The 18,369-nt window shown below is 39.9% G+C and overlaps 1 protein-coding gene across 1 annotated transcript in view; it reads right to left on the bottom strand.

Moving 5' to 3' along the window:
* The window catches only part of lingo3 (leucine rich repeat and Ig domain containing 3), a 40,834-nt gene extending 23,053 nt beyond the window's left edge, over window positions 1-17,781 (bottom strand). Inside the window, exon 1 of the mRNA XM_023339071.1 lies at window positions 17,549-17,781. The gene's annotated coding sequence lies outside the window, so the exon portion shown is untranslated. The remainder of the gene's footprint in view (window positions 1-17,548) is intronic.
* Window positions 17,782-18,369: the final 588 nt, after the last annotated feature.

Raw genomic sequence — 18,369 nt, 5'->3', positions numbered from 1 at the left:
CGACAAAGTGTTGTTTGTGACTCTCCTTGAAGTGTTTGTTCGCTAGATTTTACATATTATGTTTATGCTACTCTAAATTAATATAAACTAAACTAGCAAAGCTACTGATATTTAATATTTAAACCATTAAAACTACTCTAAATTACACCAGTTAGTTAACACATTAAGCGTAAAACCTCAAACATAAACAACAGGTCGGGTTATTTTGTCGTTATTTTGAAGCAGAGGTAGTTGTTTCTGCTTGTGTTTGAGCTGAGCGAAATAAGAAAACATTGTTTCCCAACTTGGAGACAACAGTCATTGTGACTTCTGTATGCTTCTTAAAGTTAAGGGCCAAACTAGACTTAAGAAAACTAAGCTAACAAAATTCAATGAAAATATTTAGGTCACATTTTCAGGTTCAAAACCTGTATGAGGAAGTCAGCATGGTGATGCAACACACACACACACACACACCCACACACACACACGCCTACTCACACACACACACCCCTACAAAGAATCGAATGAAGAAAGTTAATTTGCTAAAAATGTTTCAGATGTTTTTTTTGGTCACTCTCATAACATTATTCCCCTCTACTTCCGCCTCTATTACAATTACATGCATAATTCACCAATTCTGCATAGTTGGCGATGACATTTTCCTTAACAAGAAGTTGGCAACACTAAGGAACATTGACCAAATATTCCTTTTAAATCCACAGAGGATTATTAAAGTAGTATTGGAATTGTGTCCTAAAATGTTGAATCCAATAAAATATCAATTTCTAGTGGAAAAAGTCACACCATCATAGAAACCCAGCTTGCAGTAAACATGCAGATGCAGTATAATACCTCCTGAGTTCTTGTAAGCATTCACTGCAACATGTGCTGCTTTGTCAAACCCTTGGAGCGTATCTTTGGAAAGGCTAATTGCATTTTGTGTCATCAGGCTAAAATTACTAAAGTGTAATAAGGCATTATGGAGCAGAAATGTGAAACATGAAGCAGGCTGTTTCCCCAGCTTTTTGCCCTGCAACCAAAAGCTGGAAGGAATTTTTGACCTCTTCCTCATTCTCAATTTTCTGCTCCCACGAGTGACTCTGAACTGCATCGTTTCCACTAAGAGAGAAGAAATCAGCGATGATGTGTTGTTCTTTTATGTCGTGTCACTTCCTGTTCAAACTCCCACTAGTTTCCAGGAGGAGAGACTCATCATCACCGAATAAAATCAGCAAAATCAGCATTTAAAACGAGTCCTGTTTTTGAAAGGCTAATTTATAAGCTTCAAGAAACACTGAGGGGAATCATTGGAATAATCAAATGGTAAAACCTGCAAGAGCAGAAAAACTGCATCTTCCTATCTAGAACAACCAATTAAACCTCGATAAAGTTAGAAAGTTTGAGAAGTTCTAATGAGTTCCTCCATTTTTATATTCTATCTATTTTCTGTCACTTTGTGCCAAATAAAAAGTTAATTCTTCAGTTTTCTTCCCCAGAATTTGTATCTGACAAATGATTCTCAGAACAAAAAAACCTCACATATGGGAATATGTTGCTCCCAGCTTTTTTATATATATTTATTTCAACAGTAGATGCAACATATGTCAGTTGCCAAGATTCTCATGGTTTAGCCACTCTTATGGTTTTACTGTATCATGATATTTGAAAACATAAAAATAAAACAAAAATGTATGACGTAACTTATTTAATAGAGAGAATTTTAAAGTGCGATTGTGGAGAGGAGGCTGTCTGGTTTGGAAACATTTATGTAGATGAAAGTTTTAGAGTATTCAGGTCACTACCTTCACTGGAGTGGTTCACACCTGAATAGTTACAAGCCTGTGACTACTTCCTGTGGTAGATCAGTTGTGTAAAATTGGTGGGATGACCTCAAACCCCCATTTAGTGTTGGGACCGTTCATTTGATCTCATTCACATGTAGATCATTAAATGAAAAGAGGACCAGAAAGAGGTTAGTTAAGACGGAGGCTGTGGTTCTGGACTGGAAAAAGAGTGAATTGATCCAACCAGGTTGGAGGTCAGTCTTTGCCTGAAAAAAGAGGAATTTTGGTATCTAAGTGTCTTGTTTACAAGGAATGGCAGGATGGAGGATGATGTGGATAAATGTACTAGGTCCTCATTTACCATAAAGTTGAAATCCGTCACGTTGGTCAGTTTGTGTTCAGATCCAAAGAAGATTTGGATCATGACTGAGAGAACAAGATCCAGAGTAGAAGCGGCTCAAATGAGGCTGGCAAGCCTTAAAGACAAGAGTAAGGAGCCTCGCTGATGCTCATCTGCACGGAAAGAAGTCAGCTCAGGTGGTTCATGACCAGGATGCTTGATGAGCATCTCCCTTCATAAGAATAACATTTAATTCCACATATATGAGGGAAAGGACTTCATGTTCCAACATTATTTCTCAGACATTGAGGTGTGACAAAAACTAAAGAAAGGTTGCAAAAAAAAACATAATCTCTTATAATCTCTGATAAAAAAAAAAAAAGAAAAATAGGGCACGTCTGACATCAGAGCCTTGTGTGTCAAGTTGAAAATAGCAATATCCACAAGTGTCCCTGACTAGTAATTATCCCTGTCTGACACAAATCCAGTCGGGATAGTGGCTGGACAAGGATTACTGCATAATAACATGGTGATGAAATGTACTGGGCAATCCAGCTATGTCAACGTTCCAGTCTGTTGTCCATATTTCAGCTCAGCCTGTTTGACTGGCCTACTTCAGTGTCCCACCCTCTAATCCTGCATGTGCCTCTGGGAACATGCCTTTGGGAATTGCTCCACTGCCCGGTCCACTTTCAGTCTCTTCTCCTCTTGGCTTTAATCTCTCTGCAGTCAAAACAGCGCAGCGAATGCAATGACAACGGCTCTTTGAAAAATTTAAAAAAATAATCCAAACCAGCCGAATGCAACAACGACACTAAAGTTAAATCAGCTTAAAATATCTTTATTTGTTAATAACTCACCAAAGTCTAATTTAGACAAATGCATGCTGAGCCTAACAATGTGAGAGCAGCGTGGTTTGGGAGTCTGCTGTAATTATCCGACAGTGTTAATTACAGGAAGATTTCGGAGGCAATTATAGGATCTCATGCAACAGCGCTGGCAGTGGAGCGGCCGCTCCAACAGCACGGAGTCCCAGGAAGAGTCTCACAGCAACTAACTGTTGATTAATCTTCAAACACCACATTCGCAATGATGTTTTCACAAAATCTGTGGAGAAAACTTTTCATTTGGCAATTCCCAAACTTATTCATTCCGCCTTTTATTCCTCATTTGTGCTGCTTGCATAGTAACGGGATGTTTTGTCTGGGAAGCAAGATACAGCTTATGGCTTCGAGCCGAAGCAGAGAACAGTAGAAGAATCCATATCTGTGCCACGTCTTCCGAGGGATTCGTTAATGCAACAACAACAAGTCTCGTGTTGGAAGAAGGCAAGAAACCAAGCGTTTGAAGACAGGAAGAGGGTGCGGGAAAGAGAGGGGAAGATGAAAGTGCTGACCATGTTAATGAAATACGGAGGAGTCAACAAAATGAAGAAAAATAAGACGGGACAAGAACAAGAGTGCCCTTATTCAACACAAGAATGGAAAATTTAATTACAAATAGCAGTTAAAGATAGATGAAGACAAAGCAAAAGATGTGAAATAAATTTGGGAAGCTGGCTAGTGATTATTCAACTGAGCCAATGAAGAAAGCAGAGCTTTAGAAAAGGATTTGTCAAAAGTTAGGCGCTAGAGAGGAACATGGACTGTAACCATGAGCGTTATCTGGGATGGGCTGAGATGGTTGACAGCAACACTTTTATCTCTCAGGCGTAAAGAGGGTTTCTATCATCGAGAGCGCTGCTGCAGCTGCAACAACCCTGACTAATATGAGAGCCTAAAAGAGCACACGCATGTTAACAGCAAAACAGCAAACATGCTTGAATAAAATCTGAGAAATGTTAAAACTTAGCTTCAGCGGGAAAATTAAAGTGCCTTGGAAAAAGTATTCATGCCCCTAGAAACCGAAGATGTGCGTATTTTATTGTACATTTCTGACATGCCAAAGTATAAGGAAGATCATTTTATTACATTAAATAAATATGTAAACTTTTGCCATTGTTACAGCTCCAAATCAGCCAGAGTGTGCCACAACCAGCTTTGCAAATCTATAAACTGAAATGGAGAACATCTGAGAACAACAATTTTTAACTCTTTCCACAATTTTTTATTTGGATTTAGGGCTGGACTTTGACAGTAGCACAAAGATATGTCTTGATATGAACTATTCTACACTTCAATTTTATCTTTGTCCCTGTTTGCCGTGGTTGTTGTGCTGGAAGGTAAATCTCTGCACCGTTCCCAAGTGCTTTCCATGATCTAATAAGTTTACTTTTAGGAATGCTCTTCAATTAGCTCCATTCAAATCTATTTTAAGAAGCAACGTTCCTTGAGGTACAGCGTGGTATTGACAGCACCATGTTTTATCCTGGGGTGGATGAAACAAAACACCTTCTTCACCATTCAAACACAACTCTTTATATTTGTTTTTCAAATATAACTCTTCTTGGCTTTCTTCTATAAAACTCTAGATTTGTGAAGTGCCGAATAAATAAGTTCCACTTCTCAATAATTTACATTGAACTTTGTGGATGTACTGAGTGAAAATAAAGCTAAAAGTGTTTTACAGAGGACTGCAAAGGTGGCAAATGACTCGCGCTGTCACCAGCAGTTAATATAGTTCTGCGATAGAGAACGAGGGAAGGTAGAAGAAGAAGCGGTAGCAGAGTGAGCATGAAAGGAGGAGGAGGAGAGAGACTCAGCTGCTCTCCCTGAAGGCCTCTTAAGGGAGGAGACCGACGAACAGCCACCAAAACGAAGGGGGGTGGTCCGTGTTTCCCTTGCTGTTGATGGAGCCATCCCGAATCCTCAGGGTGGGAAAATAGGAATAAAACAAAACACAGAAACAAAAACAGGCCTCAGCCTAAAGGAAGAAATGTCCAAAGAGCAGAGAAGATGAGCAATCAGTGCTCCTATAAAGGGGATCACCAAGCCACGGCATCACAAAAATACTCCCCAAGGCGAATTACAACACTGCGTTATTTTTTTTTTTTCTCTGTCTCGTTAAGAGGCCTTTTTTTTAAGTCTCTGGTTTCAGCAACCAAGTAACTGGGCCATGTCTGTGTATTAAACATAAATATGTCCTGACATCACATAGAAGCTCGGCATTGGATTCAGTGGGATGAAACGGGATAGAGAAAGACTGCGCAACACCAAAAGTAAAAGAAAAAAAGAGAAAAGAAAGAACCCTCACCCATGGATGCAGAACCACAGAATCTGGCATACAAATTATCTACAGGCTCTTTTCACAGTGTTTACTCTGACATGTGCACGTCGCCCCTTGTTGCTCACAGAGCTGAGAAATCTCCTTAAAGTGGTTCTGATGAGGCGTTTCACGGCGAGAGCAAAAGCCCAAATGCAAACGAAAGGATGACGAGCACACTGTTTGAAAGAGAGCTGCTATGCATGTTTATTTAAAAGTCTAAGGGCCAGAGAGAAAGGAAAGCAGGCGGGGCTTTCTTAAGAGATGAGGTGAGCTGACAGTGTGCTGTCATACAGGCGGATTGATCCAAGAATGCCTGATCAATGTTTTTTTTTTCTAAGACAGCAGAAAAGAAATAATAAAAGATGAAAAAAAATCTTCCCTCAGTGGTGACAAGCAGCTTCATGGAATGCCATCTCCCTGAAACTCTTCTGGCTCTCATTATATATTCATAACCTCCCCCTGATGTCCAGAAGCGGCTCGTCCTCTTCACCTCAAAGTGTGCAAACAGCACAGACAAGAAGGCGCACCTGTCAAACTAAGAATACGTAGCAGGAGGAGGATTAAATGATTGTGTACACATGTGCATATGCAGAGTGACATGGGGCGATATTTATAGCCTCGCACATCTAAAGCTGATCTATTCTAACAAATGTAACCCCATACTTCTCGGAAGTAGTGAGCAATCCTCCTCCACGGGTAAAAATGGAGCCAGAGCGGCACACTGAGTGCTGCGTGCTATTCTGTGAGCAGCCTCTACATAGCGTTGGTCCAAACAGCAGAGGGAGGGACGACTCTACAGCTGTGAGTCAGTTCAAAGCGAAGAGTACTTCTGATCAAACAGTTCTGACAGGCAAACCAAATCCGTATGCTCCCAAAGAGCAAGACGGCAGGACGTGACGGAAAAAAGGAAGGAGAGGGAGGAAGAAGTCTGTTATGAGCAATCTCATCACTCCCATCTGTCATGGTTACCCATGGACACATACAGCTGCAGATTAAACAGATCAAATCAGGCAGAAACAGAAGCAGGGAGAGTTGTTCCTGCAAGCTTTGACGCATTCTCAATTGACAGGATGGGGGAAAGAAATAGTATTTCTAGAGCTGCTTTTCTTCAGAGCAACCAGAACAAAATTAATTCTTCATCAGCTTCGCATGCCACTTAGACATTCTGCACCGATTTAGAGAAGAAATACTTTGACACTTATTGAGATGGATACTGATGATACTCTCAGCTCAGAGAGATCAGCAACTTCTCATACTACTTAAGTCAAATTTTAATAGATACATAGATGTAGAAATTATCATCAAAGGGCACTCTTGAGTGTGACAAACACTGTAATTCAAACCACTAACCCTCTGGGAGTAATGCTCAAATAAATGTTGAAATTTCTGCTCCACTTTTGACCAGCATTGCCTCTCTTACTCCCAATAGTGTCAGCCCTCTCCTTATCCCAAGCCACTGCAATCAGTAAACTTTATATGAGAGAGCCATGCATTGATTGTGCAAGTCTCACTCTGTTACACGTAACTAGTCTTTGTTTAACTCGTGAAGGTTGAACTACCCCACAGGAGCATAGCTGCTAAAACTTCATCAGTCATGCCACTCAAACTCTAGAAGTCTGTCCAGAATTAGTTTCCTCACATGTCATTTGGCCCAAAAAAGTCTCAACCAGCTAATGGTAGACTTGAGGTGGATAAAAGGGCCAGTAAAGCTGCAGTAGATAACTTGTGTTTAAAAATGTGTTTTTCACATATTTGGTAGAACTTTGCTGTTTGGTGACACAATAATTACAGATGATTAAAAACAGACTTTTCAATTTAAGACAGAAATGGGTATTATCAGTTTTCTCCAATGTATTCCAAAATAGGATCTAACTTTTCTTCAGCTTGATCACCTACCTCAGAAATAAAAACCCAAACAAGAATAAAAAGACAAGATGGATGAGTCAACTGAAGCCAAGATAAAAGGAAAGTGCAGCTCAAGTTCATCTGCCTGTTCCTCTGATCTCCACTCTGAGAAAGTGATGGGATCAACTGATTACCTGATTCATGTTCAGTGAATAAAAGTGTACTTTAGTTTATTGCGTTAACCGGAACAACCTGTGTCTACAGAGCCTACTGAAAGGAGCAGTGAAGGTTGTGAACTAATGTGGGAACTCAAAGACAAACGGGGCTTTAATCTTAAATCTGGAGACAAGCAGAGGACATTTGCTACTTAAGTAAAAAAAAAAACTAAACTTGAAGTAGGACAGAAAGTCAAAAACAATGTTGGGGAAAGCTTAAGTTACAAAAAGGAGAACAAGAAAGACTGGACAGAGAGCAAAAGACAGTCAGGTGTATTTATACAGATGCAGATTTATACTGTTAAGATAATTACGGACATAAAGCAGCTAACAAGATTAGCAAGTCAAGATCAATGAAGCAAACTAGAGAACAGACCAAGGGACAGGAGCAACAGAATTTCAACACTAACAAACATACAACAACAAAATCATGGAAGAACAGAGCGAGAAAACATCCAAAAATAATACCAAGAAACAACAGAGGCGGGAAACAGGAGAGGGAGCTTTAGAAAACCAAAAGAGACATAGATTGAAGAGCAAGACTTGGTCTAAATGCCTCATCAGCTCAGGAATAAATGGCCGGCTGAGTGGTTCAGAGTTCAGAAGAGTCGAAGAGCCATTCGATGTTGTCAGCAACAGGAACCGTTTGAAGAGAGATTAATTAATCCTGTACTTAATACCCTGTGATGGTGTTAATTGTGTTTGACCCCAACAAAAAGATTATCAGGTGGTTCAAGACAGCAAAGACAATAATATTATTAAACTAGATAAAAACAGGATTTAAGATTTCTTGGTTTGGGAGAATGGAAAGTTGTGAGCTTGTGCTTTGCTGCTCAGTCCTTAGAAGCAGCCTTACAGCATGAAACCCCATGTAACACACTGTCACATGTGTTAATCTTATCTTGCTCATAGTTGCATAATTGAAGAGAGCTGATTACAAAGCTATCTGATGTGCAGGGCGCGCTGTATGAAAGGAGCGTGTAACCCGAGTCAGCACGCGGGGACACAGCTGGCTCGACACGGTGAAGTAAGTCACGACTTTGTGGCTCAGCTCCTGCAAAATGTGCTTCATAGCAGATGAAGAGACTGATACGCCTGTAAGAATGAACAGATATTGTCTCTGGAATCTGTCACTCGATCTTCACAAAGCAAAGAAAGTGTGAATAAGCTACTTTCCACATTTTCTCCACTGAGGGACTTACAATGATCAATAGCACAACGTCAGTGTAGTAACGATGCTGGATCAATGGGGGACAAAGGAAAAAAGATGCATTTACATATATTTTCTAAAAGCTTTCGGCTACTTTTGACAGGTTTTTTTTATTATTATTTGGAGAAACCGAACAAGGCTTGCAATGATCTGAAAAATATTCATTTATGAAGTTGAAAAAAGCTTCAAATGTCTCCAGCTTATTTTTCTTCAGTTAAAATTGCTAGCTTGAGAAAATAATTAAATTGTTTACGTAGTAGTAACAATGTTAAATAAAGACTTCTTGTTATAATGGGCATATGTGCATTCCCTTAATGCACAACTGTAAAATTAAAATAATAACAAAAACAGGATTATAAAAAAACATGAATTTTCAATACAGGATTTCAGCGTACAGGGCTCCCAGAATAATTGTTATTGTAGGCTTAGTTTCAGATTAACTTGTTTGCGTCATTAAACAATATACTGGACAAGGAACTAAGTACAGATCTGAATTTTGAAGCATTTTCATCCAATCTTACTGCCTGTTTCCTAAGAAATATGGGAATAAGAGCAGATGAGGACAATAATCCTCTACAGAACTTTAACAGGTACAAATCTCTTCATACTCCTTCCTGAAATTATCCCTTTCATTGGTTTTTTTTATTGATATTCTGCTGTAGTTGGCTCAATTATGTGACACACCTCTACATATCACATACATACATCAGATACTCTATAAAGCGCATAAACGAAGCAGGGGACTTAATTTGTGACATGTGCAGAAGTGAAATAGGGGCTGCATTGGCTACAAGGACGTTTCACATGGAGCCGTAGCGAAGCTAATTGATTTGAACGGACCCAGCTGGCATGATTAGCAATCATTCTTAGCAATTGGGGCAAAGTGATGCAACCTGCGTTCAGCTGGTCATAGGATGGTAAATAGTTTGTGCTTTACATTGAAATCTTTGCATGAAATGCTTTCATATATTTTTCATTGCTATGTTCTCTGGAAACGTGTCTATTGTTCTCACATATAACTTAGGAAGTTTGTTGCAGATGTGCAGGATACCTAAACAGCCGAACGAAGAGTAAGTGAAGGTAAAAACATTAATAGTTGTACTTTAAATTTGCCAGTCGTATGAAACCCAAAACGAGGAAATCTGTTTGTTGTAAGTATTGCTTTTGTCCTGTTAAATCCCAATTTACAAAAAAAGAAGCAAAAAATTGCAAAAAAGCAACATTAGTTGTATTGGTTTTGAAGGTGAGTTTGGCCAATTATACTGCGAGGTCTGGGTCCTTTTTAATTTGGAGAAGCCACATAAGGCTTACAGAGATGTGGAATATCATGTGTAGTGTTACACATCCATGTTAATTTAACTGAACTACATTTTTTTTATTATTTCATTGATATGCACTTGTTATACATAGAAAATCACTGCATTATTCTTTAAGCAGCAGCCTCAAATGCTACCATTCTAAACCGCGCCTTGGCAGGAACCCCAGCCTGCCTTTTCTTCAGGAGTCTGAAAGTGGTTGATCTGTATTGAAGGATATTGTTTTATAGCTGTCCATTTTCCATACTTTACGCTGCCAGCAGCAGTAAGTATACATAAAAATAAACGAGGCGGAGAGCTTGACAAGAGTATAAACTCCCAGATACCCAGCTCTTTATCTCATGGTCCAACTCAATCTTTGAGGCACACGGCACTCTCAGTTTCAAGCATCAACACAGGCGTAAATTTACAAACTTTTAGCGACCTTACACTCGCAAAGCTGTGCTGTCTAGCGCTGCTTCATCTGTAATTCAAGCTGGTGCAAAGCTAAAGGTTTTACAGGTTATTTTGCCATCATATCCTGGGAAGCTGAGAGTCGGCAAACTGCAAACGCTGATCTCTGAACTCCTCTTGAGAGCGCCTGCACCTACACTCGGCTTGCTCCGCTTCCCTTTTTTTTTTTTTTTTTTTAAACTTATGTAACACTACGACTATCTCATCACACGTCCTTTTATCCAGAGACCTGAAAAACATGAAATATGCAACATCCGAAGAGCAACAAAAAAATGAAAGCAGTTTTCTCACCCCAGCACTTCCTCTGCCTGAGCTCTGCTGCTCTTTAGCCAATCCAGCAGTCACACAGAGACCCGTCATGGCAAAATGAGCTTGTTTTGCTCGTTGACATATTAAAAGGTTGACAGACACTTTTAGAGCGTGCAGAGGTTAAACACACAAACCTTTATTCAATTAAGAGGTAAATGAAATGGTGAGCTTTGCAAACCATTTCTACAGAGTGATTCTGGTGGAATATAAATAGTTGAGCACAAAAGAAAAGGAGCGGTACAGCCTGAAAAAAAGGCAAGATGATTTATTTTACAATTTCCATCTAGGGAATCAGGATTCTTTGCAATCCTTTAAAGTGGTCTCCAGATTATTTGGAAGCTCTTCCAAACTTGTTTTTTTCAAACATATTCTATCGATTTCTGTCCTGTCCAGTTACTGTCACTGAGCATAATAGCTTTCTGTGCAATGTGTAACTACAAGAATAGAGAACAAAACAAAAAAGTGTCTGGTTTTCAAAAAAGTGAATCAGAACAGCAGCTGATGAAGATCACCTAAAGTCTGTATAAAGAAAAATAAAGACCAAAGACCTAACAGGGGAAGTTAGAGTCGTATTCAGACGATCATTTGATGAATCCCATGTTTCCTGCTAACAGCTCTTCAGCACCTTGCTGCTGCTGCTGCTGCAAAAAAAAAAACGACTTAATTGGAAAGCTGTGTTATTTTTGGCATTTTTGCATAGATTGTTCTTTTAGTGTGTGAAAAAGTTGTGTCTTTGTGACAGATTTTTGTTCATAAGCTACACAACTTGTAAAAGTTATGGCTTCAATCCAGATCAAGTTTCCCATCCGGAAATTTCTACGGTTTAAACTGAGATGCCAGGAAGTGAGTCTGAGTGACTAAAGTTTTCTTATCGCTGTAATGAGCACAGAGCAACCCAGAGCTGCCCCTCCCCAACGTGTTGCCGCACACTGCCAGTCAGCTGGCTGACAGTTGGCTTCTACATGTTTTGATTGCTTACAAGAAAAATAAATGTGTCGGTTTGGGAATATTTCTGGTCGCAAAAAACGCAGGTAGTAGTTATGGTTTGGAAACTAATGGAGTGGCCCCTAGCACGCCAACAGCATTTTGTACTTACAAATTGGATTAAAAGTTGGTTCTTTGACAAGTTGACTATTTTATCTAGTTCTTGTCCGTTAGTTTAGTTCAGGATACTTTAATACGCAGCTTATTAGAGTTATTAGGAAAAACAAGTGGAAATTGGTCAGGTACCAGACTGAAAATAAGCAACAAAATGAAATGAAAGAAAAGCTCTGAAATATCACAGCCTGGAGAAATACAGATTGAGATTATTTTAAATTGATACAAAAAGTTTGACTTCATGAAAGTGAAACAGGAAGAAATGATTTAAGGCTTTGGTGTAGTGCAGAAAGCTCATATAAATTTAGGTCACAAGCATCTGTGGACGGTTTCATTGCTTCATCTGTCCCATGCTGCTCTGTGTTTTTGCTTTGATCAAATTCTGTTTCAGCTGTTACAATAAAAACTAGTTTCTTGTATCTCAATTAACGTCACTTAAATAAGTAGCACTGCAGTGTGCTGAGAAATTGCAGAATGCAGCACTTTATTGCTACTCTGCCTTATTAATTTATCTGTAGTTTCAGCTTTTTATTCACCGGAGAGACAGCTTAACAGAAACTCGAAAGGAAATTTTTACATTTGGCCTCAATTAGGCCCAAACACACATGGGTCCAATCTGACCAAATGTCACTTAGAGATGTGCTTTAAGCATTACTCACTAAGGTCACTAATTAAAAGCCAGTCTAAAGGTAGAGTTGGCCACGCGGGGACAATGAAGTTTCCATTCTTAAGGAAGGAAAGTGAAGCAACTCTGGTATCTGCAATGCAAATGCTGATTGTTATTGACTAAATGAGAACATTTACACAGGTATGCTGTACCATTGACTATAGTGCAGAAAAATTTTAAATCAAAATTATCATTTGACAAAAATGAGTAACTTCATCGAATCATTTTCAATATTTGATCCAAAGTACTAATTGAAAAGTAGTTTTTGACCAGTAATCAGTAAAATGAAATACTGTCTTGACAGTATCAGTATCTGTTTGGATACATTTTCTCAGTACTGAAAGGAAAACTGGTTAAAGAATGTTAAATGCTGCTTAAAGGGCTTGCATCGGGTGGATAATCGTCTTCCAGCAGGACAATGATCACAAACACACAGCAAAATTTACGAACAAAAATTTCAAACCAAAACATAACTGTGTGCTAAAATGGTCCATACAAAGTTCAGACCTTATTCCAACCGAGAATCTGTGACAAATCTTGAAAACAATATACACAGATACTATTCACCCAACCTGACTGAAGTTATCTAAGAAGAAGAATAAAAGCTTCCGTTTTTTTAATGTGAATAGCTGACAGAAGTCCAAGCAAAGCTTCAAAATGCACCTGCAGCAAAATATGGCATTAGATTATTTATTGACTCAGCAGCAACATACAAAACACAGAGCACACAGTTTCCAAATGATTATTTGTGGAAAATGTTTACAGCCGTGTATCTTTTACTTCCAACTCACATTTGGGGTTTTTTTGTCTTTTACGTAGAATCCCTAACAAAAAATCTAATTAAAGTTTATGAGTGTGTGTAAAAAATGTGGAAATGTCCCACACTACGATAAGTTAAATTTCATGACAATGTGAAGTGGAGTAGAAAGGTGCTTATTTGTTGTAATTGGTCTGATAAAAGCGCTTGGCGAATCCAGGGTCAGCCAACCACATTTGTCACAGCAAATGTCAAATAAAGCAATCATCTTTGGAAGAAAAAAAAAAAAACATGTAAGGTCCAGATGCTCTCTAAGCTCTGCATTTAGGTTGCAGCCCCATCTATAATAGCATTACACCAGTGAGTGGGAGGACAGCCAGCACACTCACAGGGCCACCATTGTTCCAGTTGGACTTCTTAACAGCGACAGATGACATGCCAGCCTGCCTGCAGGTATTCGAGCCCTCCAGCACTACTCCACCACTGTATCCCTCATTCCTCGTCCTCTGCGCTATTCTTCCCTGGAGAGCGGCGGTGCTCCCGTCTCGCTGACAGAGGATGCATCTCTGCTTTACTGCCTTCATAAATACTGCGAAATTGAAAACAATGAGGTTGTCTGGGTATTGGCAGTGTTAAGCTGCGGTAATGTCACTACTGAGCACAGATGACAGCTTTATGCACATCGGAAAGGCTCGAAATGGAAAGGTAAGAGTGGGCGTCGTAATGGACAGAACTAACAGGCCCGATTCAACAATGCTCTCTGAAGGGACACATAGACCTGTCGGTGCACATTTCATTACTGACGCATAAATCTGTCAAAGAAGGAGGCTAAGTGGCACCTCGGGTACCATTAAAGCTTTTGCATAATTGCTTTCGCTTCAGTCCTTTTTTTTCCCTTTTTGATGTCGGATCATAACTGCTCTTGACAAGTAGGTATAGGAATCCATGAGCTGAGCCAAGTGCTATGGGAAACACATCCAGAGATATGGAAAAGGCCACACTCAGAAATATTGAGAATTGGAAAAGACATATGTTTTGATTTCTAAACAGGATAAAGTTAGAGATTACATATTGTTTTGGGGACAAATATGAGTTATATCTTAATCTAAATACCTCACCTTACTCCATCTGATAAAGAACAAAAGTTGATTTTTTTCCTCTATTGTAACTGGCATATTTCAGCAGATATTTATCCACAGCCTAACAGTGGATCACAACTCCAGAGTCTGCCAAGTCATACTGAAAGTTTTTGCAGTCAAGCTAAGCCAAGATGTAACTCAATTTCCAATAGTCTCACATACAATCCTACAGTTTTCCTGGTCATTCACGGGTCAGTTCAGTTCCTTCTCAATATATTTGATTATTATGTAAGCAAAAGAAGCCCACTGAAAAGATTTTTATTCAATATTATGATCTTATATTGTTTTATCTTGCAGATTTAAAACTGCAGAGATCCCATGGCAGTGATGCTTGGGAAGGATTTGTGAATGTGTGAAATGTGCAGAACCAAAGATAAAGCCACAGACTTAGCAAGTCAGTCAGACAAAAGCATGAAAAAAAAGAGGTACAAAATCTCTGAAAACGCTTCCCATGTGGCTGTTTTATAATTTTAGTAAAACAACATCACTTTTAGTGCTCAATATGTCAAAAAGGATTATCAAAGTTCAAGTATTTTTGGTAAGGAACGTAGCTGTGATGATACTGTGATTGCATATCAAGTAAGGCTTTTTGAGTTATGTGACTTGATCATCAGAACATGAGATATTAAATTTAAGACAATATTATTGTAGGCATGAATGCCGATGTGTCTGATATTTTGAGTGTTGGTCATTTTCTTAATGTGCTATATGAACCCAAGAGTCAATCTAGTCACACATAAATCTTCAATAAAAGGCTATGACCTTTAACATTTTGTTTCTTGTAAAATATAACGTGTAAACATATAAAGTTCTCCATGTGCAATATTAGACATAACAAATTATTCCAAAGATAAGTTTTGTCCATTGTGAGTGAAAATTTGGCTACAACCTGTTCCACACCATGTGTGTTTGCATACATTATAATTTAAGCAGCATCACACACCAACAATGAAAACTGAACAAAAACAGTCACAAATATCCATCTTTGTGACGCCTTATAGTACATGGATGGATTAAATAAGTAATACAGAAAGAGTTTTCTTTGTCTTATTTTTCTAATTAAGCTGTTTGACATATTATGTTTTGTCATAAAAGAATCAAAAGAACAACCTTAAAATAAATTACCTCATGCTATTAACTCAAAATTCTAAAATACAAATTTATAACAATCTAATAGTAAATTTTATTAAAAGCTTGCCACTCATCTATAGTTTTTGGGGTTCCTTACCTTTTTAGACCTTTATGTTTTTCACAACTACACATACTTGCAAATTCCCAAATTAATCTTTCATATAAATATGAGAAAGTCCACCTGACCGGCAGTGTGCAGCAAAAGGTGAGGGAGAATCAGAGCAGTACTAGGATATCCAACGTCCAACACATCTGAAATAACTCATAAAAAGACCTAGCATATATGCTTTCACAGCCTTCCTCATCCTCCTCTCCGTCTTTTCAGAGCCCTATAATAGGAGCATTAACACCTGTAACTGGATGTTCATTCATTTTTGGATTGAATTTTCTGTCCGACTTGTCTGGCACGACTCTTCTTCAGCAACAAATCACAACGTCTGGCATCTTTATCGCATAATGTGACAGGAATTGCTATCAAAAATGAGTTTTTCATATCTTGCAATTTTTTTTAAATTCCCAGCATGCGATAATAACTCTGTCCTTGACAGATTAGAGGCATAAAAACTGGATGTTGAAGGGAAAATGCAACAAAGCTGACTGGGAAAAATTCTTTAAGCCTCAAAACAATGAATAAGAATGAGGTCACTGCAGTATAAATGACTGATGAAAACCTTGTTTACTTGCATAAATTTAAAAAGTTTTAGACAGGAGTATTGCTGGAATGTGAGTGGAGAAGAGATGTAGCATCATGTGTTCTGTTGGAAAGGCTGACCTATATAGCCAGAGGATGAGCGAGGGGATTTGAGGAGGAAGTTTGGAAGTCCTAAGTGACTCTTTGGATGTCAAGAAGCAGTATACTATTATTATGCTTTTTTGGTGTTCTGTATTTTTGCAGTAGAAGCCTTTTAAACTGTCATTTCATCTCACCCACAGTTGTCCAATGGGACAAAATGAGCCAGTGAGTGAACAGTTGCCGTCTAATCTGCTACTTACAAGAAAATCCAACACATATGACCCTGGAATGAGACCTACATCATATTCATGAATTCAGAGAGAACGGCTGAATTTTCTGCAAAACCTGCATACGGGGGAAAAAAAGTATGAACACCTGGGTGATCAAGCAAAAATAATTATTCTGTCATGGCGCGCAAGAATGCAGGGGGGCTTGTTGGGTGCAGTGAGTTGTGACAGTTTTGTCAGTTCTTGAAAAAAATGTGTCAGATCTTCATGTCATTATTTATTGAATGCCAGCCACGTTAGTAGAGAAAGCATGCAGTGACATTGCAGTGCAGAAACCTTGGAAGAGGTCAGTGCATCTATCAATAAATCAAAGCTGAAAAGCTGGAATTATGAGAAAACAAGGGGACAGCTGCTGATTTATGGAGTTGAGGGCCACAGGTTGGAGTTGTTTGATGCCTTTATCTTCTCTCTCTCTCCCCCAGCTGAATGAACAGCTGGGGGAGAGATGAACTCCAAAGCCATTAGAGGGAAGGACAACTGCACTCCTTGGAATAATCACTTGATTTGTAGTTGCTGCACTCAGAACTATAAGCACACACACTAATAAAAGATGAGGGAGCCGAGCTTTAAATGGGCTCGGAGAGGACACGGGACTAGATGTGTCATCTGGTCACACTGATACGGCTGCAGGATCGATCATGGGCCGCCTTGCCCTTCCTGCCCACCGTTTACATCATTAAATCCTAATTGAAACCTGATCACCAGAGGACTCGCACAGGCACGCACATACCGATGGAGATGAGTTGTGCACGGATGCACAAGCACACTGCCTCAGCGGTGACGATAGAAAAGAACAGATAATGAGAGCTGATGTCCGTCTAAGTTGAGGAGCAAATCGATCACTGGGGGGTGGATGCTGCACAATCAGAAAGGAGCTGAAGGGATAAAATAGTGTCATAAGTTGCATCTTCTGCTCATCAGCAGCAAGGCAGAGGGAAAAAGCAGGACGTACACACACACCACGTGTGTACAATCTGTTTTTGTGAAGATGGATGCAGACAGTTACAGACAGCACATGGAGTACGCAGATGAGAGGGGTGTGTGTGTGTGTGTGTGTGTTTATTGAAAGTTGACTCACCCAGGACTGGAAGCTGCACCGTGCTGCTTGTTCATCTATAAGGCTGAAGATGCTCTGATCACTTGTGGCCGTTCTGGCTGCCTGTGCAGGATACCGGAGCTGCTCCAGTCTCTCCAAGCCCACAGCCTCCTCCTCTTCTTCCTTTTCCTCTTCCTCCTCCTCCTCCTCTTCCTCCTCCTCCTCCAGCAGCAGCAGCAGGAGCCAGTAGCTGGACTGGAGCGTAATCACTCGCCTTCCCCCGCTTTCTCACTCGGCTCTCCCCCCCCCCCCCCGCTTCGCTGGTTAATTGTCTGCCGTCTCAAACAGAGATCCGCGGCTCTCTTCTGTTGCCTGTGAGGGCAGCAGGAACTCCTCTCACGGCTTCGCGGTGCGGAGAAGCGGAGAGGGCTGCCACCGGCAGCGACGGGCAGAGAGGGCTGATGCCGCTCGGGTTCTCGGGCTGCTTGCGTGCGTGTGCGTGAGTGTGCGGCTGTCATGTGTGTGAGGGATGCGGAGCGTGGTGCTTTGCGTTTGAAAGAGGAGCCGGCTGTTGCTCATTGGGGCTCATCTGCGCTGTTGCCTCTCTCTCCTTCTCTCTCTCTCTGGATCTGATTCTCGAAATGCTTTATGCTGCATTCGCTTCCTGTGGGATAAATGTGAAATGTGTGGCATATGTTAAAAAAAAAAAAAAAAATTCAGACAGCTTCAGTTTTCCAGTGGGTGGATGCACTCAGAGTTCTGTTCTGGAAGAGAAAGTAGCAGAGATTGGATAGATATGCCCTCATCTGGGACCAAGAGGAACAAGTAAATAAACCGGTATGTCTCTCCCTCCTAGAAGTCTA

Source organism: Xiphophorus maculatus, chromosome 9 (assembly GCF_002775205.1).
Source record: "Xiphophorus maculatus strain JP 163 A chromosome 9, X_maculatus-5.0-male, whole genome shotgun sequence".
Classification (NCBI taxonomy): domain Eukaryota; kingdom Metazoa; phylum Chordata; class Actinopteri; order Cyprinodontiformes; family Poeciliidae; genus Xiphophorus; species Xiphophorus maculatus.
The sequence above is the reverse complement of the archived record's forward strand: the minus strand, read 5'-3'. Positions and strand labels throughout refer to the sequence as shown.